At 47.8% G+C, this 26,244-nt stretch overlaps 18 non-coding genes across 18 annotated transcripts; all 18 read left to right on the plus strand.

The window, feature by feature from the left end:
• Positions 1–309: 309 nt before the first annotated feature.
• On the plus strand, positions 310–500 carry LOC142689576 (U2 spliceosomal RNA). The gene has a single exon (XR_012858437.1). It is a non-coding gene; the product is annotated as a U2 spliceosomal RNA (small nuclear RNA).
• A 1,280-nt stretch (positions 501–1,780) lies between these two features.
• LOC142689579 (U2 spliceosomal RNA) lies at positions 1,781–1,971 on the plus strand. The gene has a single exon (XR_012858438.1). It is a non-coding gene; the product is annotated as a U2 spliceosomal RNA (small nuclear RNA).
• Positions 1,972–3,267: 1,296 nt separating this feature from the next.
• Positions 3,268–3,458, plus strand: LOC142689580 (U2 spliceosomal RNA). Its single transcript, XR_012858439.1, has one exon. It is a non-coding gene; the product is annotated as a U2 spliceosomal RNA (small nuclear RNA).
• A 1,303-nt stretch (positions 3,459–4,761) lies between these two features.
• Positions 4,762–4,952, plus strand: LOC142689582 (U2 spliceosomal RNA). Its single transcript, XR_012858441.1, has one exon. It is a non-coding gene; the product is annotated as a U2 spliceosomal RNA (small nuclear RNA).
• Positions 4,953–6,236: 1,284 nt separating this feature from the next.
• On the plus strand, positions 6,237–6,427 carry LOC142689583 (U2 spliceosomal RNA). The gene has a single exon (XR_012858442.1). It is a non-coding gene; the product is annotated as a U2 spliceosomal RNA (small nuclear RNA).
• A 1,280-nt stretch (positions 6,428–7,707) lies between these two features.
• On the plus strand, positions 7,708–7,898 carry LOC142689584 (U2 spliceosomal RNA). The gene has a single exon (XR_012858443.1). It is a non-coding gene; the product is annotated as a U2 spliceosomal RNA (small nuclear RNA).
• A 1,284-nt stretch (positions 7,899–9,182) lies between these two features.
• LOC142689585 (U2 spliceosomal RNA) lies at positions 9,183–9,373 on the plus strand. Its single transcript, XR_012858444.1, has one exon. It is a non-coding gene; the product is annotated as a U2 spliceosomal RNA (small nuclear RNA).
• Positions 9,374–10,661: 1,288 nt separating this feature from the next.
• Positions 10,662–10,852, plus strand: LOC142689586 (U2 spliceosomal RNA). The gene has a single exon (XR_012858445.1). It is a non-coding gene; the product is annotated as a U2 spliceosomal RNA (small nuclear RNA).
• A 1,284-nt stretch (positions 10,853–12,136) lies between these two features.
• Positions 12,137–12,327, plus strand: LOC142689587 (U2 spliceosomal RNA). Its single transcript, XR_012858446.1, has one exon. It is a non-coding gene; the product is annotated as a U2 spliceosomal RNA (small nuclear RNA).
• A 1,288-nt stretch (positions 12,328–13,615) lies between these two features.
• On the plus strand, positions 13,616–13,806 carry LOC142689588 (U2 spliceosomal RNA). Its single transcript, XR_012858447.1, has one exon. It is a non-coding gene; the product is annotated as a U2 spliceosomal RNA (small nuclear RNA).
• Positions 13,807–15,083: 1,277 nt separating this feature from the next.
• LOC142689590 (U2 spliceosomal RNA) lies at positions 15,084–15,274 on the plus strand. Its single transcript, XR_012858448.1, has one exon. It is a non-coding gene; the product is annotated as a U2 spliceosomal RNA (small nuclear RNA).
• Positions 15,275–16,563: 1,289 nt separating this feature from the next.
• Positions 16,564–16,754, plus strand: LOC142689591 (U2 spliceosomal RNA). Its single transcript, XR_012858449.1, has one exon. It is a non-coding gene; the product is annotated as a U2 spliceosomal RNA (small nuclear RNA).
• A 1,288-nt stretch (positions 16,755–18,042) lies between these two features.
• Positions 18,043–18,233, plus strand: LOC142689592 (U2 spliceosomal RNA). Its single transcript, XR_012858450.1, has one exon. It is a non-coding gene; the product is annotated as a U2 spliceosomal RNA (small nuclear RNA).
• Positions 18,234–19,521: 1,288 nt separating this feature from the next.
• Positions 19,522–19,712, plus strand: LOC142689594 (U2 spliceosomal RNA). Its single transcript, XR_012858452.1, has one exon. It is a non-coding gene; the product is annotated as a U2 spliceosomal RNA (small nuclear RNA).
• Positions 19,713–20,995: 1,283 nt separating this feature from the next.
• On the plus strand, positions 20,996–21,187 carry LOC142689698 (U2 spliceosomal RNA). The gene has a single exon (XR_012858547.1). It is a non-coding gene; the product is annotated as a U2 spliceosomal RNA (small nuclear RNA).
• Positions 21,188–22,474: 1,287 nt separating this feature from the next.
• On the plus strand, positions 22,475–22,665 carry LOC142689595 (U2 spliceosomal RNA). Its single transcript, XR_012858453.1, has one exon. It is a non-coding gene; the product is annotated as a U2 spliceosomal RNA (small nuclear RNA).
• Positions 22,666–23,957: 1,292 nt separating this feature from the next.
• On the plus strand, positions 23,958–24,148 carry LOC142689596 (U2 spliceosomal RNA). Its single transcript, XR_012858454.1, has one exon. It is a non-coding gene; the product is annotated as a U2 spliceosomal RNA (small nuclear RNA).
• Positions 24,149–25,441: 1,293 nt separating this feature from the next.
• LOC142689597 (U2 spliceosomal RNA) lies at positions 25,442–25,632 on the plus strand. The gene has a single exon (XR_012858455.1). It is a non-coding gene; the product is annotated as a U2 spliceosomal RNA (small nuclear RNA).
• The last annotated feature ends 612 nt before the right edge of the window (positions 25,633–26,244 follow it).

The raw sequence follows: 26,244 nt of genomic DNA on the forward strand, positions 1-26,244 counted from the left end.
GAACAAGGGGTGGCTGTGGGCATGCACTTGCTGCCGCTGCCAGTGTTTATCTGCATGGCAGCAGGGCATTTGGGCGTTGCCAGGAAGGCGTTTTTATGTAGATTCCTCCTCTTTCAGCACTGCATTGTGGTGCAAGCAAAAGAAGCAAATCCTGTCTGGCTTCCTCTCCGGCCTTTATTCACCTCCCGTGTAGCTGTGAGTGTGTGAGCCTGCAGGGCCCCATGGAATTGCCTAGAAGTAGGCTGAATCGCTGCAAGGGCTGAACAGCAGTATCGGGCAGGCTCGGGCAACGCGCGGCCCGTTCGGGTTATCGCTTCTCGGCCTTTTGGCTAAGATCAAGTGTAGTATCTGTTCTTATCAGTTTAATATCTGATACGTCCCCTATCTGGGGACCATATATTAAATGGATTTTTAGAACAGGGAGATGGAAATAGAGCTTGCTCTGTCCACTCCACGCATTGACCTGGTATTGCAGTATTTCCAGGACCGGTGCACCCTTTCCTTATGTGTTGACTAAAAGCAGATTCCAAAAGTGTTTTTTGTCTTTGCTATTGTTTCTGTCTTTCTGAAGGGATCTCCCCTTTTAATCCCATTATTTCAACACCTGTTGGACAATGCATGAGTGATAATGAGCTCATTGATTAAATGCAATTAATGAATAGATTGCCACCTCTTGTTGTGTGTCGTCTGTGTTTCTGTGTTTCCGGCATTTCACATTGGAACACCTCATTCACCTTCCTTGTCTTCTCTCCGCCCTCCCTTTTAGGTAAGTTAAAGAGCTGCACCTGAGCCAGCCACTGATTGATTGATTGATTGATTGATTGATTGATTGATTGATTGATGCAGCACAACAGTCAAATAGTGGAGTGGAGTAGGGGAACAGCAAACAGCCAATAAAGCAGCCCGCCCGCTCGCCTGCCCGCCACAATGGACCTACCTGTGTACACTAGATGGATGTGATGGAATGTACTGTCGTCCCTACATTTCAAGAAGAAGTAAGAATTGCAGTTGCAACAAAGCCTTGCTTGCCTACAAAGAGAGCAGCAATTTGGATTTGTTACTATGTTACCTAGAAGAATAACAAACTGTGCAAGGATGGAGGTTGTAGGAGCAAGGAGAAGTTGTCTGTAAAGTTGGTGGATGCCTATTTTCCATTTTGCAGTCCCTTGTCTCCCTCTTGTGGCCTCCTGGAGGCAACTAGCTGTGCAAAAAAAAGACAGCCTGGCGGCCGGCTGTTGCAGTGTTGCCCTCTCAGGCAACACTGAGTGACTGACTGAGCCTCACCGTCTTATATAAAGTTCAGACGGAACTTTGCACGTGTCATAGTGGAGCCCTCAGGATTCCAGAGCCAGCTTTCTGACATCATAATGGGGCCTCAGAGATAAAAGCCTGGGCCCAGGCAGTGTTGGTCAGTGCTGCTCAGCAGGCAGCACTGGACTGGACTGGATTACAGCTGATACAAGGTGTGAAGGAACAAGGGGTGGCTGTGGGCATGCACTTGCTGCCGCTGCCAGTGTTTATCTGCATGGCAGCAGGGCATTTGGGCGTTGCCAGGAAGGCGTTTTTATGTAGATTCCTCCTCTTTCAGCACTGCATTGTGGTGCAAGCAAAAGAAGCAAATCCTGTCTGGCTTCCTCTCCGGCCTTTATTCACCTCCCGTGTAGCTGTGAGTGTGTGAGCCTGCAGGGCCCCATGGAATTGCCTAGAAGTAGGCTGAATCGCTGCAAGGGCTGAACAGCAGTATCGGGCAGGCTCGGGCAACGCGCGGCCCGTTCGGGTTATCGCTTCTCGGCCTTTTGGCTAAGATCAAGTGTAGTATCTGTTCTTATCAGTTTAATATCTGATACGTCCCCTATCTGGGGACCATATATTAAATGGATTTTTAGAACAGGGAGATGGAAATAGAGCTTGCTCTGTCCACTCCACGCATTGACCTGGTATTGCAGTATTTCCAGGACCGGTGCACCCTTTCCTTATGTGTTGACTAAAAGCAGATTCCAAAAGTGTTTTTTGTCTTTGCTATTGTTTCTGTCTTTCTGAAGGGATCTCCCCTTTTAATCCCATTATTTCAACACCTGTTGGACAATGCATGAGTGATAATGAGCTCATTGATTAAATGCAATTAATGAATAGATTGCCACCTCTTGTTGTGTGTCGTCTGTGTTTCTGTGTTTCCGGCATTTCACATTGGAACACCTCATTCACCTTCCTTGTCTTCTCTCCGCCCTCCCTTTTAGGTAAGTTAAAGAGCTGCACCTGAGCCAGCCACTGATTGATTGATTGATTGATTGATTGATTGATTGATTGATTGATTGATTGATTGATTGATGCAGCACAACAGTCAAATAGTGGAGTGGAGTAGGGGAACAGCAAACAGCCAATAAAGCAGCCCGCCCGCTCGCCTGCCCGCCACAATGGACCTACCTGTGTACACTAGATGGATGTGATGGAATGTACTGTCGTCCCTACATTTCAAGAAGAAGTAAGAATTGCAGTTGCAACAAAGCCTTGCTTGCCTACAAAGAGAGCAGCAATTTGGATTTGTTACTATGTTACCTAGAAGAATAACAAACTGTGCAAGGATGGAGGTTGTAGGAGCAAGGAGAAGTTGTCTGTAAAGTTGGTGGATGCCTATTTTCCATTTTGCAGTCCCTTGTCTCCCTCTTGTGGCCTCCTGGAGGCAACTAGCTGTGCAAAAAAAAGACAGCCTGGCGGCCGGCTGTTGCAGTGTTGCCCTCTCAGGCAACACTGAGTGACTGACTGAGCCTCACCGTCTTATATAAAGTTCAGACGGAACTTTGCACGTGTCATAGTGGAGCCCTCAGGATTCCAGAGCCAGCTTTCTGACATCATAATGGGGCCTCAGAGATAAAAGCCTGGGCCCAGGCAGTGTTGGTCAGTGCTGCTCAGCAGGCAGCACTGGACTGGACTGGATTACAGCTGATACAAGGTGTGAAGGAACAAGGGGTGGCTGTGGGCATGCACTTGCTGCCGCTGCCAGTGTTTATCTGCATGGCAGCAGGGCATTTGGGCGTTGCCAGGAAGGCGTTTTTATGTAGATTCCTCCTCTTTCAGCACTGCATTGTGGTGCAAGCAAAAGAAGCAAATCCTGTCTGGCTTCCTCTCCGGCCTTTATTCACCTCCCGTGTAGCTGTGAGTGTGTGAGCCTGCAGGGCCCCATGGAATTGCCTAGAAGTAGGCTGAATCGCTGCAAGGGCTGAACAGCAGTATCGGGCAGGCTCGGGCAACGCGCGGCCCGTTCGGGTTATCGCTTCTCGGCCTTTTGGCTAAGATCAAGTGTAGTATCTGTTCTTATCAGTTTAATATCTGATACGTCCCCTATCTGGGGACCATATATTAAATGGATTTTTAGAACAGGGAGATGGAAATAGAGCTTGCTCTGTCCACTCCACGCATTGACCTGGTATTGCAGTATTTCCAGGACCGGTGCACCCTTTCCTTATGTGTTGACTAAAAGCAGATTCCAAAAGTGTTTTTTGTCTTTGCTATTGTTTCTGTCTTTCTGAAGGGATCTCCCCTTTTAATCCCATTATTTCAACACCTGTTGGACAATGCATGAGTGATAATGAGCTCATTGATTAAATGCAATAATGAATAGATTGCCACCTCTTGTTGTGTGTCGTCTGTGTTTCTGTGTTTCCGGCATTTCACATTGGAACACCTCATTCACCTTCCTTGTCTTCTCTCCGCCCTCCCTTTTAGGTAAGTTAAAGAGCTGCACCTGAGCCAGCCACTGATTGATTGATTGATTGATTGATTGATTGATTGATTGATTGATGCAGCACAACAGTCAAATAGTGGAGTGGAGTAGGGGAACAGCAAACAGCCAATAAAGCAGCCCGCCCGCTCGCCTGCCCGCCACAATGGACCTACCTGTGTACACTAGATGGATGTGATGGAATGTACCCTGTGTACACTAGATGGATGTGATGGAATGTACTGTCGTCCCTACATTTCAAGAAGAAGTAAGAATTGCAGTTGCAACAAAGCCTTGCTTGCCTACAAAGAGAGCAGCAATTTGGATTTGTTACTATGTTACCTAGAAGAATAACAAACTGTGCAAGGATGGAGGTTGTAGGAGCAAGGAGAAGTTGTCTGTAAAGTTGGTGGATGCCTATTTTCCATTTTGCAGTCCCTTGTCTCCCTCTTGTGGCCTCCTGGAGGCAACTAGCTGTGCAAAAAAAAGACAGCCTGGCGGCCGGCTGTTGCAGTGTTGCCCTCTCAGGCAACACTGAGTGACTGACTGAGCCTCACCGTCTTATATAAAGTTCAGACGGAACTTTGCACGTGTCATAGTGGAGCCCTCAGGATTCCAGAGCCAGCTTTCTGACATCATAATGGGGCCTCAGAGATAAAAGCCTGGGCCCAGGCAGTGTTGGTCAGTGCTGCTCAGCAGGCAGCACTGGACTGGACTGGATTACAGCTGATACAAGGTGTGAAGGAACAAGGGGTGGCTGTGGGCATGCACTTGCTGCCGCTGCCAGTGTTTATCTGCATGGCAGCAGGGCATTTGGGCGTTGCCAGGAAGGCGTTTTTATGTAGATTCCTCCTCTTTCAGCACTGCATTGTGGTGCAAGCAAAAGAAGCAAATCCTGTCTGGCTTCCTCTCCGGCCTTTATTCACCTCCCGTGTAGCTGTGAGTGTGTGAGCCTGCAGGGCCCCATGGAATTGCCTAGAAGTAGGCTGAATCCTGAACAGCAGTATCGGGCAGGCTCGGGCAACGCGCGGCCCGTTCGGGTTATCGCTTCTCGGCCTTTTGGCTAAGATCAAGTGTAGTATCTGTTCTTATCAGTTTAATATCTGATACGTCCCCTATCTGGGGACCATATATTAAATGGATTTTTAGAACAGGGAGATGGAAATAGAGCTTGCTCTGTCCACTCCACGCATTGACCTGGTATTGCAGTATTTCCAGGACCGGTGCACCCTTTCCTTATGTGTTGACTAAAAGCAGATTCCAAAAGTGTTTTTTGTCTTTGCTATTGTTTCTGTCTTTCTGAAGGGATCTCCCCTTTTAATCCCATTATTTCAACACCTGTTGGACAATGCATGAGTGATAATGAGCTCATTGATTAAATGCAATTAATGAATAGATTGCCACCTCTTGTTGTGTGTCGTCTGTGTTTCTGTGTTTCCGGCATTTCACATTGGAACACCTCATTCACCTTCCTTGTCTTCTCTCCGCCCTCCCTTTTAGGTAAGTTAAAGAGCTGCACCTGAGCCAGCCACTGATTGATTGATTGATTGATTGATTGATTGATTGATTGATTGATTGATGCAGCACAACAGTCAAATAGTGGAGTGGAGTAGGGGAACAGCAAACAGCCAATAAAGCAGCCCGCCCGCTCGCCTGCCCGCCACAATGGACCTACCTGTGTACACTAGATGGATGTGATGGAATGTACTGTCGTCCCTACATTTCAAGAAGAAGTAAGAATTGCAGTTGCAACAAAGCCTTGCTTGCCTACAAAGAGAGCAGCAATTTGGATTTGTTACTATGTTACCTAGAAGAATAACAAACTGTGCAAGGATGGAGGTTGTAGGAGCAAGGAGAAGTTGTCTGTAAAGTTGGTGGATGCCTATTTTCCATTTTGCAGTCCCTTGTCTCCCTCTTGTGGCCTCCTGGAGGCAACTAGCTGTGCAAAAAAAAGACAGCCTGGCGGCCGGCTGTTGCAGTGTTGCCCTCTCAGGCAACACTGAGTGACTGACTGAGCCTCACCGTCTTATATAAAGTTCAGACGGAACTTTGCACGTGTCATAGTGGAGCCCTCAGGATTCCAGAGCCAGCTTTCTGACATCATAATGGGGCCTCAGAGATAAAAGCCTGGGCCCAGGCAGTGTTGGTCAGTGCTGCTCAGCAGGCAGCACTGGACTGGACTGGATTACAGCTGATACAAGGTGTGAAGGAACAAGGGGTGGCTGTGGGCATGCACTTGCTGCCGCTGCCAGTGTTTATCTGCATGGCAGCAGGGCATTTGGGCGTTGCCAGGAAGGCGTTTTTATGTAGATTCCTCCTCTTTCAGCACTGCATTGTGGTGCAAGCAAAAGAAGCAAATCCTGTCTGGCTTCCTCTCCGGCCTTTATTCACCTCCCGTGTAGCTGTGAGTGTGTGAGCCTGCAGGGCCCCATGGAATTGCCTAGAAGTAGGCTGAATCGCTGCAAGGGCTGAACAGCAGTATCGGGCAGGCTCGGGCAACGCGCGGCCCGTTCGGGTTATCGCTTCTCGGCCTTTTGGCTAAGATCAAGTGTAGTATCTGTTCTTATCAGTTTAATATCTGATACGTCCCCTATCTGGGGACCATATATTAAATGGATTTTTAGAACAGGGAGATGGAAATAGAGCTTGCTCTGTCCACTCCACGCATTGACCTGGTATTGCAGTATTTCCAGGACCGGTGCACCCTTTCCTTATGTGTTGACTAAAAGCAGATTCCAAAAGTGTTTTTTGTCTTTGCTATTGTTTCTGTCTTTCTGAAGGGATCTCCCCTTTTAATCCCATTATTTCAACACCTGTTGGACAATGCATGAGTGATAATGAGCTCATTGATTAAATGCAATTAATGAATAGATTGCCACCTCTTGTTGTGTGTCGTCTGTGTTTCTGTGTTTCCGGCATTTCACATTGGAACACCTCATTCACCTTCCTTGTCTTCTCTCCGCCCTCCCTTTTAGGTAAGTTAAAGAGCTGCACCTGAGCCAGCCACTGATTGATTGATTGATTGATTGATTGATTGATTGATTGATTGATGCAGCACAACAGTCAAATAGTGGAGTGGAGTAGGGGAACAGCAAACAGCCAATAAAGCAGCCCGCCCGCTCGCCTGCCCGCCACAATGGACCTACCTGTGTACACTAGATGGATGTGATGGAATGTACTGTCGTCCCTACATTTCAAGAAGAAGTAAGAATTGCAGTTGCAACAAAGCCTTGCTTGCCTACAAAGAGAGCAGCAATTTGGATTTGTTACTATGTTACCTAGAAGAATAACAAACTGTGCAAGGATGGAGGTTGTAGGAGCAAGGAGAAGTTGTCTGTAAAGTTGGTGGATGCCTATTTTCCATTTTGCAGTCCCTTGTCTCCCTCTTGTGGCCTCCTGGAGGCAACTAGCTGTGCAAAAAAAAGACAGCCTGGCGGCCGGCTGTTGCAGTGTTGCCCTCTCAGGCAACACTGAGTGACTGACTGAGCCTCACCGTCTTATATAAAGTTCAGACGGAACTTTGCACGTGTCATAGTGGAGCCCTCAGGATTCCAGAGCCAGCTTTCTGACATCATAATGGGGCCTCAGAGATAAAAGCCTGGGCCCAGGCAGTGTTGGTCAGTGCTGCTCAGCAGGCAGCACTGGACTGGACTGGATTACAGCTGATACAAGGTGTGAAGGAACAAGGGGTGGCTGTGGGCATGCACTTGCTGCCGCTGCCAGTGTTTATCTGCATGGCAGCAGGGCATTTGGGCGTTGCCAGGAAGGCGTTTTTATGTAGATTCCTCCTCTTTCAGCACTGCATTGTGGTGCAAGCAAAAGAAGCAAATCCTGTCTGGCTTCCTCTCCGGCCTTTATTCACCTCCCGTGTAGCTGTGAGTGTGTGAGCCTGCAGGGCCCCATGGAATTGCCTAGAAGTAGGCTGAATCGCTGCAAGGGCTGAACAGCAGTATCGGGCAGGCTCGGGCAACGCGCGGCCCGTTCGGGTTATCGCTTCTCGGCCTTTTGGCTAAGATCAAGTGTAGTATCTGTTCTTATCAGTTTAATATCTGATACGTCCCCTATCTGGGGACCATATATTAAATGGATTTTTAGAACAGGGAGATGGAAATAGAGCTTGCTCTGTCCACTCCACGCATTGACCTGGTATTGCAGTATTTCCAGGACCGGTGCACCCTTTCCTTATGTGTTGACTAAAAGCAGATTCCAAAAGTGTTTTTTGTCTTTGCTATTGTTTCTGTCTTTCTGAAGGGATCTCCCCTTTTAATCCCATTATTTCAACACCTGTTGGACAATGCATGAGTGATAATGAGCTCATTGATTAAATGCAATTAATGAATAGATTGCCACCTCTTGTTGTGTGTCGTCTGTGTTTCTGTGTTTCCGGCATTTCACATTGGAACACCTCATTCACCTTCCTTGTCTTCTCTCCGCCCTCCCTTTTAGGTAAGTTAAAGAGCTGCACCTGAGCCAGCCACTGATTGATTGATTGATTGATTGATTGATTGATTGATTGATTGATTGATGCAGCACAACAGTCAAATAGTGGAGTGGAGTAGGGGAACAGCAAACAGCCAATAAAGCAGCCCGCCCGCTCGCCTGCCCGCCACAATGGACCTACCTGTGTACACTAGATGGATGTGATGGAATGTACTGTCGTCCCTACATTTCAAGAAGAAGTAAGAATTGCAGTTGCAACAAAGCCTTGCTTGCCTACAAAGAGAGCAGCAATTTGGATTTGTTACTATGTTACCTAGAAGAATAACAAACTGTGCAAGGATGGAGGTTGTAGGAGCAAGGAGAAGTTGTCTGTAAAGTTGGTGGATGCCTATTTTCCATTTTGCAGTCCCTTGTCTCCCTCTTGTGGCCTCCTGGAGGCAACTAGCTGTGCAAAAAAAAGACAGCCTGGCGGCCGGCTGTTGCAGTGTTGCCCTCTCAGGCAACACTGAGTGACTGACTGAGCCTCACCGTCTTATATAAAGTTCAGACGGAACTTTGCACGTGTCATAGTGGAGCCCTCAGGATTCCAGAGCCAGCTTTCTGACATCATAATGGGGCCTCAGAGATAAAAGCCTGGGCCCAGGCAGTGTTGGTCAGTGCTGCTCAGCAGGCAGCACTGGACTGGACTGGATTACAGCTGATACAAGGTGTGAAGGAACAAGGGGTGGCTGTGGGCATGCACTTGCTGCCGCTGCCAGTGTTTATCTGCATGGCAGCAGGGCATTTGGGCGTTGCCAGGAAGGCGTTTTTATGTAGATTCCTCCTCTTTCAGCACTGCATTGTGGTGCAAGCAAAAGAAGCAAATCCTGTCTGGCTTCCTCTCCGGCCTTTATTCACCTCCCGTGTAGCTGTGAGTGTGTGAGCCTGCAGGGCCCCATGGAATTGCCTAGAAGTAGGCTGAATCGCTGCAAGGGCTGAACAGCAGTATCGGGCAGGCTCGGGCAACGCGCGGCCCGTTCGGGTTATCGCTTCTCGGCCTTTTGGCTAAGATCAAGTGTAGTATCTGTTCTTATCAGTTTAATATCTGATACGTCCCCTATCTGGGGACCATATATTAAATGGATTTTTAGAACAGGGAGATGGAAATAGAGCTTGCTCTGTCCACTCCACGCATTGACCTGGTATTGCAGTATTTCCAGGACCGGTGCACCCTTTCCTTATGTGTTGACTAAAAGCAGATTCCAAAAGTGTTTTTTGTCTTTGCTATTGTTTCTGTCTTTCTGAAGGGATCTCCCCTTTTAATCCCATTATTTCAACACCTGTTGGACAATGCATGAGTGATAATGAGCTCATTGATTAAATGCAATTAATGAATAGATTGCCACCTCTTGTTGTGTGTCGTCTGTGTTTCTGTGTTTCCGGCATTTCACATTGGAACACCTCATTCACCTTCCTTGTCTTCTCTCCGCCCTCCCTTTTAGGTAAGTTAAAGAGCTGCACCTGAGCCAGCCACTGATTGATTGATTGATTGATTGATTGATTGATTGATTGATTGATTGATTGATGCAGCACAACAGTCAAATAGTGGAGTGGAGTAGGGGAACAGCAAACAGCCAATAAAGCAGCCCGCCCGCTCGCCTGCCCGCCACAATGGACCTACCTGTGTACACTAGATGGATGTGATGGAATGTACTGTCGTCCCTACATTTCAAGAAGAAGTAAGAATTGCAGTTGCAACAAAGCCTTGCTTGCCTACAAAGAGAGCAGCAATTTGGATTTGTTACTATGTTACCTAGAAGAATAACAAACTGTGCAAGGATGGAGGTTGTAGGAGCAAGGAGAAGTTGTCTGTAAAGTTGGTGGATGCCTATTTTCCATTTTGCAGTCCCTTGTCTCCCTCTTGTGGCCTCCTGGAGGCAACTAGCTGTGCAAAAAAAAGACAGCCTGGCGGCCGGCTGTTGCAGTGTTGCCCTCTCAGGCAACACTGAGTGACTGACTGAGCCTCACCGTCTTATATAAAGTTCAGACGGAACTTTGCACGTGTCATAGTGGAGCCCTCAGGATTCCAGAGCCAGCTTTCTGACATCATAATGGGGCCTCAGAGATAAAAGCCTGGGCCCAGGCAGTGTTGGTCAGTGCTGCTCAGCAGGCAGCACTGGACTGGACTGGATTACAGCTGATACAAGGTGTGAAGGAACAAGGGGTGGCTGTGGGCATGCACTTGCTGCCGCTGCCAGTGTTTATCTGCATGGCAGCAGGGCATTTGGGCGTTGCCAGGAAGGCGTTTTTATGTAGATTCCTCCTCTTTCAGCACTGCATTGTGGTGCAAGCAAAAGAAGCAAATCCTGTCTGGCTTCCTCTCCGGCCTTTATTCACCTCCCGTGTAGCTGTGAGTGTGTGAGCCTGCAGGGCCCCATGGAATTGCCTAGAAGTAGGCTGAATCGCTGCAAGGGCTGAACAGCAGTATCGGGCAGGCTCGGGCAACGCGCGGCCCGTTCGGGTTATCGCTTCTCGGCCTTTTGGCTAAGATCAAGTGTAGTATCTGTTCTTATCAGTTTAATATCTGATACGTCCCCTATCTGGGGACCATATATTAAATGGATTTTTAGAACAGGGAGATGGAAATAGAGCTTGCTCTGTCCACTCCACGCATTGACCTGGTATTGCAGTATTTCCAGGACCGGTGCACCCTTTCCTTATGTGTTGACTAAAAGCAGATTCCAAAAGTGTTTTTTGTCTTTGCTATTGTTTCTGTCTTTCTGAAGGGATCTCCCCTTTTAATCCCATTATTTCAACACCTGTTGGACAATGCATGAGTGATAATGAGCTCATTGATTAAATGCAATTAATGAATAGATTGCCACCTCTTGTTGTGTGTCGTCTGTGTTTCTGTGTTTCCGGCATTTCACATTGGAACACCTCATTCACCTTCCTTGTCTTCTCTCCGCCCTCCCTTTTAGGTAAGTTAAAGAGCTGCACCTGAGCCAGCCACTGATTGATTGATTGATTGATTGATTGATTGATTGATTGATTGATTGATGCAGCACAACAGTCAAATAGTGGAGTGGAGTAGGGGAACAGCAAACAGCCAATAAAGCAGCCCGCCCGCTCGCCTGCCCGCCACAATGGACCTACCTGTGTACACTAGATGGATGTGATGGAATGTACTGTCGTCCCTACATTTCAAGAAGAAGTAAGAATTGCAGTTGCAACAAAGCCTTGCTTGCCTACAAAGAGAGCAGCAATTTGGATTTGTTACTATGTTACCTAGAAGAATAACAAACTGTGCAAGGATGGAGGTTGTAGGAGCAAGGAGAAGTTGTCTGTAAAGTTGGTGGATGCCTATTTTCCATTTTGCAGTCCCTTGTCTCCCTCTTGTGGCCTCCTGGAGGCAACTAGCTGTGCAAAAAAAAGACAGCCTGGCGGCCGGCTGTTGCAGTGTTGCCCTCTCAGGCAACACTGAGTGACTGACTGAGCCTCACCGTCTTATATAAAGTTCAGACGGAACTTTGCACGTGTCATAGTGGAGCCCTCAGGATTCCAGAGCCAGCTTTCTGACATCATAATGGGGCCTCAGAGATAAAAGCCTGGGCCCAGGCAGTGTTGGTCAGTGCTGCTCAGCAGGCAGCACTGGACTGGACTGGATTACAGCTGATACAAGGTGTGAAGGAACAAGGGGTGGCTGTGGGCATGCACTTGCTGCCGCTGCCAGTGTTTATCTGCATGGCAGCAGGGCATTTGGGCGTTGCCAGGAAGGCGTTTTTATGTAGATTCCTCCTCTTTCAGCACTGCATTGTGGTGCAAGCAAAAGAAGCAAATCCTGTCTGGCTTCCTCTCCGGCCTTTATTCACCTCCCGTGTAGCTGTGAGTGTGTGAGCCTGCAGGGCCCCATGGAATTGCCTAGAAGTAGGCTGAATCGCTGCAAGGGCTGAACAGCAGTATCGGGCAGGCTCGGGCAACGCGCGGCCCGTTCGGGTTATCGCTTCTCGGCCTTTTGGCTAAGATCAAGTGTAGTATCTGTTCTTATCAGTTTAATATCTGATACGTCCCCTATCTGGGGACCATATATTAAATGGATTTTTAGAACAGGGAGATGGAAATAGAGCTTGCTCTGTCCACTCCACGCATTGACCTGGTATTGCAGTATTTCCAGGACCGGTGCACCCTTTCCTTATGTGTTGACTAAAAGCAGATTCCAAAAGTGTTTTTTGTCTTTGCTATTGTTTCTGTCTTTCTGAAGGGATCTCCCCTTTTAATCCCATTATTTCAACACCTGTTGGACAATGCATGAGTGATAATGAGCTCATTGATTAAATGCAATTAATGAATAGATTGCCACCTCTTGTTGTGTGTCGTCTGTGTTTCTGTGTTTCCGGCATTTCACATTGGAACACCTCATTCACCTTCCTTGTCTTCTCTCCGCCCTCCCTTTTAGGTAAGTTAAAGAGCTGCACCTGAGCCAGCCACTGATTGATTGATTGATTGATTGATTGATTGATTGATTGATTGATTGATTGATGCAGCACAACAGTCAAATAGTGGAGTGGAGTAGGGGAACAGCAAACAGCCAATAAAGCAGCCCGCCCGCTCGCCTGCCCGCCACAATGGACCTACCTGTGTACACTAGATGGATGTGATGGAATGTACTGTCGTCCCTACATTTCAAGAAGAAGTAAGAATTGCAGTTGCAACAAAGCCTTGCTTGCCTACAAAGAGAGCAGCAATTTGGATTTGTTACTATGTTACCTAGAAGAATAACAAACTGTGCAAGGATGGAGGTTGTAGGAGCAAGGAGAAGTTGTCTGTAAAGTTGGTGGATGCCTATTTTCCATTTTGCAGTCCCTTGTCTCCCTCTTGTGGCCTCCTGGAGGCAACTAGCTGTGCAAAAAAAAGACAGCCTGGCGGCCGGCTGTTGCAGTGTTGCCCTCTCAGGCAACACTGAGTGACTGACTGAGCCTCACCGTCTTATATAAAGTTCAGACGGAACTTTGCACGTGTCATAGTGGAGCCCTCAGGATTCCAGAGCCAGCTTTCTGACATCATAATGGGGCCTCAGAGATAAAAGCCTGGGCCCAGGCAGTGTTGGTCAGTGCTGCTCAGCAGGCAGCACTGGACTGGACTGGATTACAGCTGATACAAGGTGTGAAGGAACAAGGGGTGGCTGTGGGCATGCACTTGCTGCCGCTGCCAGTGTTTATCTGCATGGCAGCAGGGCATTTGGGCGTTGCCAGGAAGGCGTTTTTATGTAGATTCCTCCTCTTTCAGCACTGCATTGTGGTGCAAGCAAAAGAAGCAAATCCTGTCTGGCTTCCTCTCCGGCCTTTATTCACCTCCCGTGTAGCTGTGAGTGTGTGAGCCTGCAGGGCCCCATGGAATTGCCTAGAAGTAGGCTGAATCGCTGCAAGGGCTGAACAGCAGTATCGGGCAGGCTCGGGCAACGCGCGGCCCGTTCGGGTTATCGCTTCTCGGCCTTTTGGCTAAGATCAAGTGTAGTATCTGTTCTTATCAGTTTAATATCTGATACGTCCCCTATCTGGGGACCATATATTAAATGGATTTTTAGAACAGGGAGATGGAAATAGAGCTTGCTCTGTCCACTCCACGCATTGACCTGGTATTGCAGTATTTCCAGGACCGGTGCACCCTTTCCTTATGTGTTGACTAAAAGCAGATTCCAAAAGTGTTTTTTGTCTTTGCTATTGTTTCTGTCTTTCTGAAGGGATCTCCCCTTTTAATCCCATTATTTCAACACCTGTTGGACAATGCATGAGTGATAATGAGCTCATTGATTAAATGCAATTAATGAATAGATTGCCACCTCTTGTTGTGTGTCGTCTGTGTTTCTGTGTTTCCGGCATTTCACATTGGAACACCTCATTCACCTTCCTTGTCTTCTCTCCGCCCTCCCTTTTAGGTAAGTTAAAGAGCTGCACCTGAGCCAGCCACTTGATTGATTGATTGATTGATTGATTGATTGATTGATTGATGCAGCACAACAGTCAAATAGTGGAGTGGAGTAGGGGAACAGCAAACAGCCAATAAAGCAGCCCGCCCGCTCGCCTGCCCGCCACAATGGACCTACCTGTGTACACTAGATGGATGTGATGGAATGTACTGTCGTCCCTACATTTCAAGAAGAAGTAAGAATTGCAGTTGCAACAAAGCCTTGCTTGCCTACAAAGAGAGCAGCAATTTGGATTTGTTACTATGTTACCTAGAAGAATAACAAACTGTGCAAGGATGGAGGTTGTAGGAGCAAGGAGAAGTTGTCTGTAAAGTTGGTGGATGCCTATTTTCCATTTTGCAGTCCCTTGTCTCCCTCTTGTGGCCTCCTGGAGGCAACTAGCTGTGCAAAAAAAAGACAGCCTGGCGGCCGGCTGTTGCAGTGTTGCCCTCTCAGGCAACACTGAGTGACTGACTGAGCCTCACCGTCTTATATAAAGTTCAGACGGAACTTTGCACGTGTCATAGTGGAGCCCTCAGGATTCCAGAGCCAGCTTTCTGACATCATAATGGGGCCTCAGAGATAAAAGCCTGGGCCCAGGCAGTGTTGGTCAGTGCTGCTCAGCAGGCAGCACTGGACTGGACTGGATTACAGCTGATACAAGGTGTGAAGGAACAAGGGGTGGCTGTGGGCATGCACTTGCTGCCGCTGCCAGTGTTTATCTGCATGGCAGCAGGGCATTTGGGCGTTGCCAGGAAGGCGTTTTTATGTAGATTCCTCCTCTTTCAGCACTGCATTGTGGTGCAAGCAAAAGAAGCAAATCCTGTCTGGCTTCCTCTCCGGCCTTTATTCACCTCCCGTGTAGCTGTGAGTGTGTGAGCCTGCAGGGCCCCATGGAATTGCCTAGAAGTAGGCTGAATCGCTGCAAGGGCTGAACAGCAGTATCGGGCAGGCTCGGGCAACGCGCGGCCCGTTCGGGTTATCGCTTCTCGGCCTTTTGGCTAAGATCAAGTGTAGTATCTGTTCTTATCAGTTTAATATCTGATACGTCCCCTATCTGGGGACCATATATTAAATGGATTTTTAGAACAGGGAGATGGAAATAGAGCTTGCTCTGTCCACTCCACGCATTGACCTGGTATTGCAGTATTTCCAGGACCGGTGCACCCTTTCCTTATGTGTTGACTAAAAGCAGATTCCAAAAGTGTTTTTTGTCTTTGCTATTGTTTCTGTCTTTCTGAAGGGATCTCCCCTTTTAATCCCATTATTTCAACACCTGTTGGACAATGCATGAGTGATAATGAGCTCATTGATTAAATGCAATTAATGAATAGATTGCCACCTCTTGTTGTGTGTCGTCTGTGTTTCTGTGTTTCCGGCATTTCACATTGGAACACCTCATTCACCTTCCTTGTCTTCTCTCCGCCCTCCCTTTTAGGTAAGTTAAAGAGCTGCACCTGAGCCAGCCACTTGATTGATTGATTGATTGATTGATTGATTGATTGATTGATTGATTGATTGATGCAGCACAACAGTCAAATAGTGGAGTGGAGTAGGGGAACAGCAAACAGCCAATAAAGCAGCCCGCCCGCTCGCCTGCCCGCCACAATGGACCTACCTGTGTACACTAGATGGATGTGATGGAATGTACTGTCGTCCCTACATTTCAAGAAGAAGTAAGAATTGCAGTTGCAACAAAGCCTTGCTTGCCTACAAAGAGAGCAGCAATTTGGATTTGTTACTATGTTACCTAGAAGAATAACAAACTGTGCAAGGATGGAGGTTGTAGGAGCAAGGAGAAGTTGTCTGTAAAGTTGGTGGATGCCTATTTTCCATTTTGCAGTCCCTTGTCTCCCTCTTGTGGCCTCCTGGAGGCAACTAGCTGTGCAAAAAAAAGACAGCCTGGCGGCCGGCTGTTGCAGTGTTGCCCTCTCAGGCAACACTGAGTGACTGACTGAGCCTCACCGTCTTATATAAAGTTCAGACGGAACTTTGCACGTGTCATAGTGGAGCCCTCAGGATTCCAGAGCCAGCTTTCTGACATCATAATGGGGCCTCAGAGATAAAAGCCTGGGCCCAGGCAGTGTTGGTCAGTGCTGCTCAGCAGGCAGCACTGGACTGGACTGGATTACAGCTGATACAAGGTGTGAAGGAACAAGGGGTGGCTGTGGGCATGCACTTGCTGCCGCTGCCAGTGTTTATCTGCATGGCAGCAGGGCATTTGGGCGTTGCCAGGAAGGCGTTTTTATGTAGATTCCTCCTCTTTCAGCACTGCATTGTGGTGCAAGCAAAAGAAGCAAATCCTGTCTGGCTTCCTCTCCGGCCTTTATTCACCTCCCGTGTAGCTGTGAGTGTGTGAGCCTGCAGGGCCCCATGGAATTGCCTAGAAGTAGGCTGAATCGCTGCAAGGGCTGAACAGCAGTATCGGGCAGGCTCGGGCAACGCGCGGCCCGTTCGGGTTATCGCTTCTCGGCCTTTTGGCTAAGATCAAGTGTAGTATCTGTTCTTATCAGTTTAATATCTGATACGTCCCCTATCTGGGGACCATATATTAAATGGATTTTTAGAACAGGGAGATGGAAATAGAGCTTGCTCTGTCCACTCCACGCATTGACCTGGTATTGCAGTATTTCCAGGACCGGTGCACCCTTTCCTTATGTGTTGACTAAAAGCAGATTCCAAAAGTGTTTTTTGTCTTTGCTATTGTTTCTGTCTTTCTGAAGGGATCTCCCCTTTTAATCCCATTATTTCAACACCTGTTGGACAATGCATGAGTGATAATGAGCTCATTGATTAAATGCAATTAATGAATAGATTGCCACCTCTTGTTGTGTGTCGTCTGTGTTTCTGTGTTTCCGGCATTTCACATTGGAACACCTCATTCACCTTCCTTGTCTTCTCTCCGCCCTCCCTTTTAGGTAAGTTAAAGAGCTGCACCTGAGCCAGCCACTGATTGATTGATTGATTGATTGATTGATTGATTGATTGATTGATTGATTGATGCAGCACAACAGTCAAATAGTGGAGTGGAGTAGGGGAACAGCAAACAGCCAATAAAGCAGCCCGCCCGCTCGCCTGCCCGCCACAATGGACCTACCTGTGTACACTAGATGGATGTGATGGAATGTACTGTCGTCCCTACATTTCAAGAAGAAGTAAGAATTGCAGTTGCAACAAAGCCTTGCTTGCCTACAAAGAGAGCAGCAATTTGGATTTGTTACTATGTTACCTAGAAGAATAACAAACTGTGCAAGGATGGAGGTTGTAGGAGCAAGGAGAAGTTGTCTGTAAAGTTGGTGGATGCCTATTTTCCATTTTGCAGTCCCTTGTCTCCCTCTTGTGGCCTCCTGGAGGCAACTAGCTGTGCAAAAAAAAGACAGCCTGGCGGCCGGCTGTTGCAGTGTTGCCCTCTCAGGCAACACTGAGTGACTGACTGAGCCTCACCGTCTTATATAAAGTTCAGACGGAACTTTGCACGTGTCATAGTGGAGCCCTCAGGATTCCAGAGCCAGCTTTCTGACATCATAATGGGGCCTCAGAGATAAAAGCCTGGGCCCAGGCAGTGTTGGTCAGTGCTGCTCAGCAGGCAGCACTGGACTGGACTGGATTACAGCTGATACAAGGTGTGAAGGAACAAGGGGTGGCTGTGGGCATGCACTTGCTGCCGCTGCCAGTGTTTATCTGCATGGCAGCAGGGCATTTGGGCGTTGCCAGGAAGGCGTTTTTATGTAGATTCCTCCTCTTTCAGCACTGCATTGTGGTGCAAGCAAAAGAAGCAAATCCTGTCTGGCTTCCTCTCCGGCCTTTATTCACCTCCCGTGTAGCTGTGAGTGTGTGAGCCTGCAGGGCCCCATGGAATTGCCTAGAAGTAGGCTGAATCGCTGCAAGGGCTGAACAGCAGTATCGGGCAGGCTCGGGCAACGCGCGGCCCGTTCGGGTTATCGCTTCTCGGCCTTTTGGCTAAGATCAAGTGTAGTATCTGTTCTTATCAGTTTAATATCTGATACGTCCCCTATCTGGGGACCATATATTAAATGGATTTTTAGAACAGGGAGATGGAAATAGAGCTTGCTCTGTCCACTCCACGCATTGACCTGGTATTGCAGTATTTCCAGGACCGGTGCACCCTTTCCTTATGTGTTGACTAAAAGCAGATTCCAAAAGTGTTTTTTGTCTTTGCTATTGTTTCTGTCTTTCTGAAGGGATCTCCCCTTTTAATCCCATTATTTCAACACCTGTTGGACAATGCATGAGTGATAATGAGCTCATTGATTAAATGCAATTAATGAATAGATTGCCACCTCTTGTTGTGTGTCGTCTGTGTTTCTGTGTTTCCGGCATTTCACATTGGAACACCTCATTCACCTTCCTTGTCTTCTCTCCGCCCTCCCTTTTAGGTAAGTTAAAGAGCTGCACCTGAGCCAGCCACTGATTGATTGATTGATTGATTGATTGATTGATTGATTGATTGATTGATTGATGCAGCACAACAGTCAAATAGTGGAGTGGAGTAGGGGAACAGCAAACAGCCAATAAAGCAGCCCGCCCGCTCGCCTGCCCGCCACAATGGACCTACCTGTGTACACTAGATGGATGTGATGGAATGTACTGTCGTCCCTACATTTCAAGAAGAAGTAAGAATTGCAGTTGCAACAAAGCCTTGCTTGCCTACAAAGAGAGCAGCAATTTGGATTTGTTACTATGTTACCTAGAAGAATAACAAACTGTGCAAGGATGGAGGTTGTAGGAGCAAGGAGAAGTTGTCTGTAAAGTTGGTGGATGCCTATTTTCCATTTTGCAGTCCCTTGTCTCCCTCTTGTGGCCTCCTGGAGGCAACTAGCTGTGCAAAAAAAAGACAGCCTGGCGGCCGGCTGTTGCAGTGTTGCCCTCTCAGGCAACACTGAGTGACTGACTGAGCCTCACCGTCTTATATAAAGTTCAGACGGAACTTTGCACGTGTCATAGTGGAGCCCTCAGGATTCCAGAGCCAGCTTTCTGACATCATAATGGGGCCTCAGAGATAAAAGCCTGGGCCCAGGCAGTGTTGGTCAGTGCTGCTCAGCAGGCAGCACTGGACTGGACTGGATTACAGCTGATACAAGGTGTGAAGGAACAAGGGGTGGCTGTGGGCATGCACTTGCTGCCGCTGCCAGTGTTTATCTGCATGGCAGCAGGGCATTTGGGCGTTGCCAGGAAGGCGTTTTTATGTAGATTCCTCCTCTTTCAGCACTGCATTGTGGTGCAAGCAAAAGAAGCAAATCCTGTCTGGCTTCCTCTCCGGCCTTTATTCACCTCCCGTGTAGCTGTGAGTGTGTGAGCCTGCAGGGCCCCATGGAATTGCCTAGAAGTAGGCTGAATCGCTGCAAGGGCTGAACAGCAGTATCGGGCAGGCTCGGGCAACGCGCGGCCCGTTCGGGTTATCGCTTCTCGGCCTTTTGGCTAAGATCAAGTGTAGTATCTGTTCTTATCAGTTTAATATCTGATACGTCCCCTATCTGGGGACCATATATTAAATGGATTTTTAGAACAGGGAGATGGAAATAGAGCTTGCTCTGTCCACTCCACGCATTGACCTGGTATTGCAGTATTTCCAGGACCGGTGCACCCTTTCCTTATGTGTTGACTAAAAGCAGATTCCAAAAGTGTTTTTTGTCTTTGCTATTGTTTCTGTCTTTCTGAAGGGATCTCCCCTTTTAATCCCATTATTTCAACACCTGTTGGACAATGCATGAGTGATAATGAGCTCATTGATTAAATGCAATTAATGAATAGATTGCCACCTCTTGTTGTGTGTCGTCTGTGTTTCTGTGTTTCCGGCATTTCACATTGGAACACCTCATTCACCTTCCTTGTCTTCTCTCCGCCCTCCCTTTTAGGTAAGTTAAAGAGCTGCACCTGAGCCAGCCACTGATTGATTGATTGATTGATTGATTGATTGATTGATGATTATTGATTGATGCAGCACAACAGTCAAATAGTGGAGTGGAGTAGGGGAACAGCAAACAGCCAATAAAGCAGCCCGCCCGCTCGCCTGCCCGCCACAATGGACCTACCTGTGTACACTAGATGGATGTGATGGAATGTACTGTCGTCCCTACATTTCAAGAAGAAGTAAGAATTGCAGTTGCAACAAAGCCTTGCTTGCCTACAAAGAGAGCAGCAATTTGGATTTGTTACTATGTTACCTAGAAGAATAACAAACTGTGCAAGGATGGAGGTTGTAGGAGCAAGGAGAAGTTGTCTGTAAAGTTGGTGGATGCCTATTTTCCATTTTGCAGTCCCTTGTCTCCCTCTTGTGGCCTCCTGGAGGCAACTAGCTGTGCAAAAAAAAGACAGCCTGGCGGCCGGCTGTTGCAGTGTTGCCCTCTCAGGCAACACTGAGTGACTGACTGAGCCTCACCGTCTTATATAAAGTTCAGACGGAACTTTGCACGTGTCATAGTGGAGCCCTCAGGATTCCAGAGCCAGCTTTCTGACATCATAATGGGGCCTCAGAGATAAAAGCCTGGGCCCAGGCAGTGTTGGTCAGTGCTGCTCAGCAGGCAGCACTGGACTGGACTGGATTACAGCTGATACAAGGTGTGAAGGAACAAGGGGTGGCTGTGGGCATGCACTTGCTGCCGCTGCCAGTGTTTATCTGCATGGCAGCAGGGCATTTGGGCGTTGCCAGGAAGGCGTTTTATGTAGATTCCTCCTCTTTCAGCACTGCATTGTGGTGCAAGCAAAAGAAGCAAATCCTGTCTGGCTTCCTCTCGCCTTTATTCACCTCCCGTGTAGCTGTGAGTGTGTGAGCCTGCAGGGCCCCATGGAATTGCCTAGAAGTAGGCTGAATCGCTGCAAGGGCTGAACAGCAGTATCGGGCAGGCTCGGGCAACGCGCGGCCCGTTCGGGTTATCGCTTCTCGGCCTTTTGGCTAAGATCAAGTGTAGTATCTGTTCTTATCAGTTTAATATCTGATACGTCCCCTATCTGGGGACCATATATTAAATGGATTTTTAGAACAGGGAGATGGAAATAGAGCTTGCTCTGTCCACTCCACGCATTGACCTGGTATTGCAGTATTTCCAGGGACCGGTGCACCCTTTCCTTATGTGTTGACTAAAAGCAGATTCCAAAAGTGTTTTTTGTCTTTGCTATTGTTTCTGTCTTTCTGAAGGGATCTCCCCTTTTAATCCATTATTTCAACACCTGTTGGACAATGCATGAGTGATAATGAGCTCATTGATTAAATGCAATTAATGAATAGATTGCCACCTCTTGTTGTGTGTCGTCTGTGTTTCTGTGTTTCCGGCATTTCACATTGGAACACCTCATTCACCTTCCTTGTCTTCTCTCCGCCCTCCCTTTTAGGTAAGTTAAAGAGCTGCACCTGAGCCAGCCACTGATTGATTGATTGATTGATTGATTGATTGATTGATTGATAGATTGATTGATGAGCAGCACAACAGTCAAATAGTGGAGTGGAGTAGGGGAACAGCAAACAGCCAATAAAGCAGCCCGCCCGCTCGCCTGCCCGCCACAATGGACCTACCTGTGTACACTAGATGGATGTGATGGAATGTACTGTCGTCCCTACATTTCAAGAAGAAGTAAGAATTGCAGTTGCAACAAAGCCTTGCTTGCCTACAAAGAGAGCAGCAATTTGGATTTGTTACTATGTTACCTAGAAGAATAACAAACTGTGCAAGGATGGAGGTTGTAGGAGCAAGGAGAAGTTGTCTGTAAAGTTGGTGGATGCCTATTTTCCATTTGCAGTCCCTTGTCTCCCTCTTGTGGCCTCCTGGAGGCAACTAGCTGTGCAAAAAAAGACAGCCTGGCGGCCGGCTGTTGCAGTGTTGCCCTCTCAGGCAACACTGAGTGACTGACTGAGCCTCACCGTCTTATATAAAGTTCAGACGGAACTTTGCACGTGTCATAGTGGAGCCCTCAGGATTCCAGAGCCAGCTTTCTGACATCATAATGGGGCCTCAGAGATAAAAGCCTGGGCCCAGGCAGTGTTGGTCAGTGCTGCTCAGCAGGCAGCACTGGACTGGACTGGATTACAGCTGATACAAGGTGTGAAGGAACAAGGGGTGGCTGTGGGCATGCACTTGCTGCCGCTGCCAGTGTTTATCTGCATGGCAGCAGGGCATTTGGGCGTTGCCAGGAAGGCGTTTTTATGTCGATTCCTCCTCTTTCAGCACTGCATTGTGGTGCAAGCAAAAGAAGCAAATCCTGTCTGGCTTCCTCTCCGGCCTTTATTCACCTCCCGTGTAGCTGTGAGTGTGTGAGCCTGCAGGGCCCCATGGAATTGCCTAGAAGTAGGCTGAATCGCTGCAAGGGCTGAACAGCAGTATCGGGCAGGCTCGGGCAACGCGCGGCCCGTTCGGGTTATCGCTTCTCGGCCTTTTGGCTAAGATCAAGTGTAGTATCTGTTCTTATCAGTTTAATATCTGATACGTCCCCTATCTGGGGACCATATATTAAATGGATTTTTAGAACAGGGAGATGGAAATAGAGCTTGCTCTGTCCACTCCACGCATTGACCTGGTATTGCAGTATTTCCAGGACCGGTGCACCCTTTCCTTATGTGTTGACTAAAAGCAGATTCCAAAAGTGTTTTTTGTCTTTGCTATTGTTTCTGTCTTTCTGAAGGGATCTCCCCTTTTAATCCCATTATTTCAACACCTGTTGGACAATGCATGAGTGATAATGAGCTCATTGATTAAATGCAATTAATGAATAGATTGCCACCTCTTGTTGTGTGTCGTCTGTGTTTCTGTGTTTCCGGCATTTCACATTGGAACACCTCATTCACCTTCCTTGTCTTCTCTCCGCCCTCCCTTTTAGGTAAGTTAAAGAGCTGCACCTGAGCCAGCCACTGATTGATTGATTGATTGATTGATTGATTGATTGATTGATTGATTGATTGATTGATGCAGCACAACAGTCAAATAGTGGAGTGGAGTAGGGGAACAGCAAACAGCCAATAAAGCAGCCCGCCCGCTCGCCTGCCCGCCACAATGGACCTACCTGTGTACACTAGATGGATGTGATGGAATGTACTGTCGTCCCTACATTTCAAGAAGAAGTAAGAATTGCAGTTGCAACAAAGCCTTGCTTGCCTACAAAGAGAGCAGCAATTTGGATTTGTTACTATGTTACCTAGAAGAATAACAAACTGTGCAAGGATGGAGGTTGTAGGAGCAAGGAGAAGTTGTCTGTAAAGTTGGTGGATGCCTATTTTCCATTTTGCAGTCCCTTGTCTCCCTCTTGTGGCCTCCTGGAGGCAACTAGCTGTGCAAAAAAAAGACAGCCTGGCGGCCGGCTGTTGCAGTGTTGCCCTCTCAGGCAACACTGAGTGACTGACTGAGCCTCACCGTCTTATATAAAGTTCAGACGGAACTTTGCACGTGTCATAGTGGAGCCCTCAGGATTCCAGAGCCAGCTTTCTGACATCATAATGGGGCCTCAGAGATAAAAGCCTGGGCCCAGGCAGTGTTGGTCAGTGCTGCTCAGCAGGCAGCACTGGACTGGACTGGATTACAGCTGATACAAGGTGTGAAGGAACAAGGGGTGGCTGTGGGCATGCACTTGCTGCCGCTGCCAGTGTTTATCTGCATGGCAGCAGGGCATTTGGGCGTTGCCAGGAAGGCGTTTTTATGTAGATTCCTCCTCTTTCAGCACTGCATTGTGGTGCAAGCAAAAGAAGCAAATCCTGTCTGGCTTCCTCTCCGGCCTTTATTCACCTCCCGTGTAGCTGTGAGTGTGTGAGCCTGCAGGGCCCCATGGAATTGCCTAGAAGTAGGCTGAATCGCTGCAAGGGCTGAACAGCAGTATCGGGCAGGCTCGGGCAACGCGCGGCCCGTTCGGGTTATCGCTTCTCGGCCTTTTGGCTAAGATCAAGTGTAGTATCTGTTCTTATCAGTTTAATATCTGATACGTCCCCTATCTGGGGACCATATATTAAATGGATTTTTAGAACAGGGAGATGGAAATAGAGCTTGCTCTGTCCACTCCACGCATTGACCTGGTATTGCAGTATTTCCAGGACCGGTGCACCCTTTCCTTATGTGTTGACTAAAAGCAGATTCCAAAAGTGTTTTTTGTCTTTGCTATTGTTTCTGTCTTTCTGAAGGGATCTCCCCTTTTAATCCCATTATTTCAACACCTGTTGGACAATGCATGAGTGATAATGAGCTCATTGATTAAATGCAATTAATGAATAGATTGCCACCTCTTGTTGTGTGTCGTCTGTGTTTCTGTGTTTCCGGCATTTCACATTGGAACACCTCATTCACCTTCCTTGTCTTCTCTCCGCCCTCCCTTTTAGGTAAGTTAAAGAGCTGCACCTGAGCCAGCCACTTGATTGATTGATTGATTGATTGATTGATTGATTGATTGATTGATTGATTGATTGATGCAGCACAACAGTCAAATAGTGGAGTGGAGTAGGGGAACAGCAAACAGCCAATAAAGCAGCCCGCCCGCTCGCCTGCCCGCCACAATGGACCTACCTGTGTACACTAGATGGATGTGATGGAATGTACTGTCGTCCCTACATTTCAAGAAGAAGTAAGAATTGCAGTTGCAACAAAGCCTTGCTTGCCTACAAAGAGAGCAGCAATTTGGATTTGTTACTATGTTACCTAGAAGAATAACAAACTGTGCAAGGATGGAGGTTGTAGGAGCAAGGAGAAGTTGTCTGTAAAGTTGGTGGATGCCTATTTTCCATTTTGCAGTCCCTTGTCTCCCTCTTGTGGCCTCCTGGAGGCAACTAGCTGTGCAAAAAAAAGACAGCCTGGCGGCCGGCTGTTGCAGTGTTGCCCTCTCAGGCAACACTGAGTGACTGACTGAGCCTCACCGTCTTATATAAAGTTCAGACGGAACTTTGCACGTGTCATAGTGGAGCCCTCAGGATTCCAGAGCCAGCTTTCTGACATCATAATGGGGCCTCAGAGATAAAAGCCTGGGCCCAGGCAGTGTTGGTCAGTGCTGCTCAGCAGGCAGCACTGGACTGGACTGGATTACAGCTGATACAAGGTGTGAAGGAACAAGGGGTGGCTGTGGGCATGCACTTGCTGCCGCTGCCAGTGTTTATCTGCATGGCAGCAGGGCATTTGGGCGTTGCCAGGAAGGCGTTTTTATGTAGATTCCTCCTCTTTCAGCACTGCATTGTGGTGCAAGCAAAAGAAGCAAATCCTGTCTGGCTTCCTCTCCGGCCTTTATTCACCTCCCGTGTAGCTGTGAGTGTGTGAGCCTGCAGGGCCCCATGGAATTGCCTAGAAGTAGGCTGAATCGCTGCAAGGGCTGAACAGCAGTATCGGGCAGGCTCGGGCAACGCGCGGCCCGTTCGGGTTATCGCTTCTCGGCCTTTTGGCTAAGATCAAGTGTAGTATCTGTTCTTATCAGTTTAATATCTGATACGTCCCCTATCTGGGGACCATATATTAAATGGATTTTTAGAACAGGGAGATGGAAATAGAGCTTGCTCTGTCCACTCCACGCATTGACCTGGTATTGCAGTATTTCCAGGACCGGTGCACCCTTTCCTTATGTGTTGACTAAAAGCAGATTCCAAAAGTGTTTTTTGTCTTTGCTATTGTTTCTGTCTTTCTGAAGGGATCTCCCCTTTTAATCCCATTATTTCAACACCTGTTGGACAATGCATGAGTGATAATGAGCTCATTGATTAAATGCAATTAATGAATAGATTGCCACCTCTTGTTGTGTGTCGTCTGTGTTTCTGTGTTTCCGGCATTTCACATTGGAACACCTCATTCACCTTCCTTGTCTTCTCTCCGCCCTCCCTTTTAGGTAAGTTAAAGAGCTGCACCTGAGCCAGCCACTTGATTGATTGATTGATTGATTGATTGATTGATTGATTGATTGATTGATTGATGCAGCACAACAGTCAAATAGTGGAGTGGAGTAGGGGAACAGCAAACAGCCAATAAAGCAGCCCGCCCGCTCGCCTGCCCGCCACAATGGACCTACCTGTGTACACTAGATGGATGTGATGGAATGTACTGTCGTCCCTACATTTCAAGAAGAAGTAAGAATTGCAGTTGCAACAAAGCCTTGCTTGCCTACAAAGAGAGCAGCAATTTGGATTTGTTACTATGTTACCTAGAAGAATAACAAACTGTGCAAGGATGGAGGT

Source organism: Rhinoderma darwinii (genome assembly GCF_050947455.1).
Source record: "Rhinoderma darwinii isolate aRhiDar2 chromosome 5 unlocalized genomic scaffold, aRhiDar2.hap1 SUPER_5_unloc_31, whole genome shotgun sequence".
Lineage (NCBI taxonomy): Eukaryota > Metazoa > Chordata > Amphibia > Anura > Rhinodermatidae > Rhinoderma > Rhinoderma darwinii.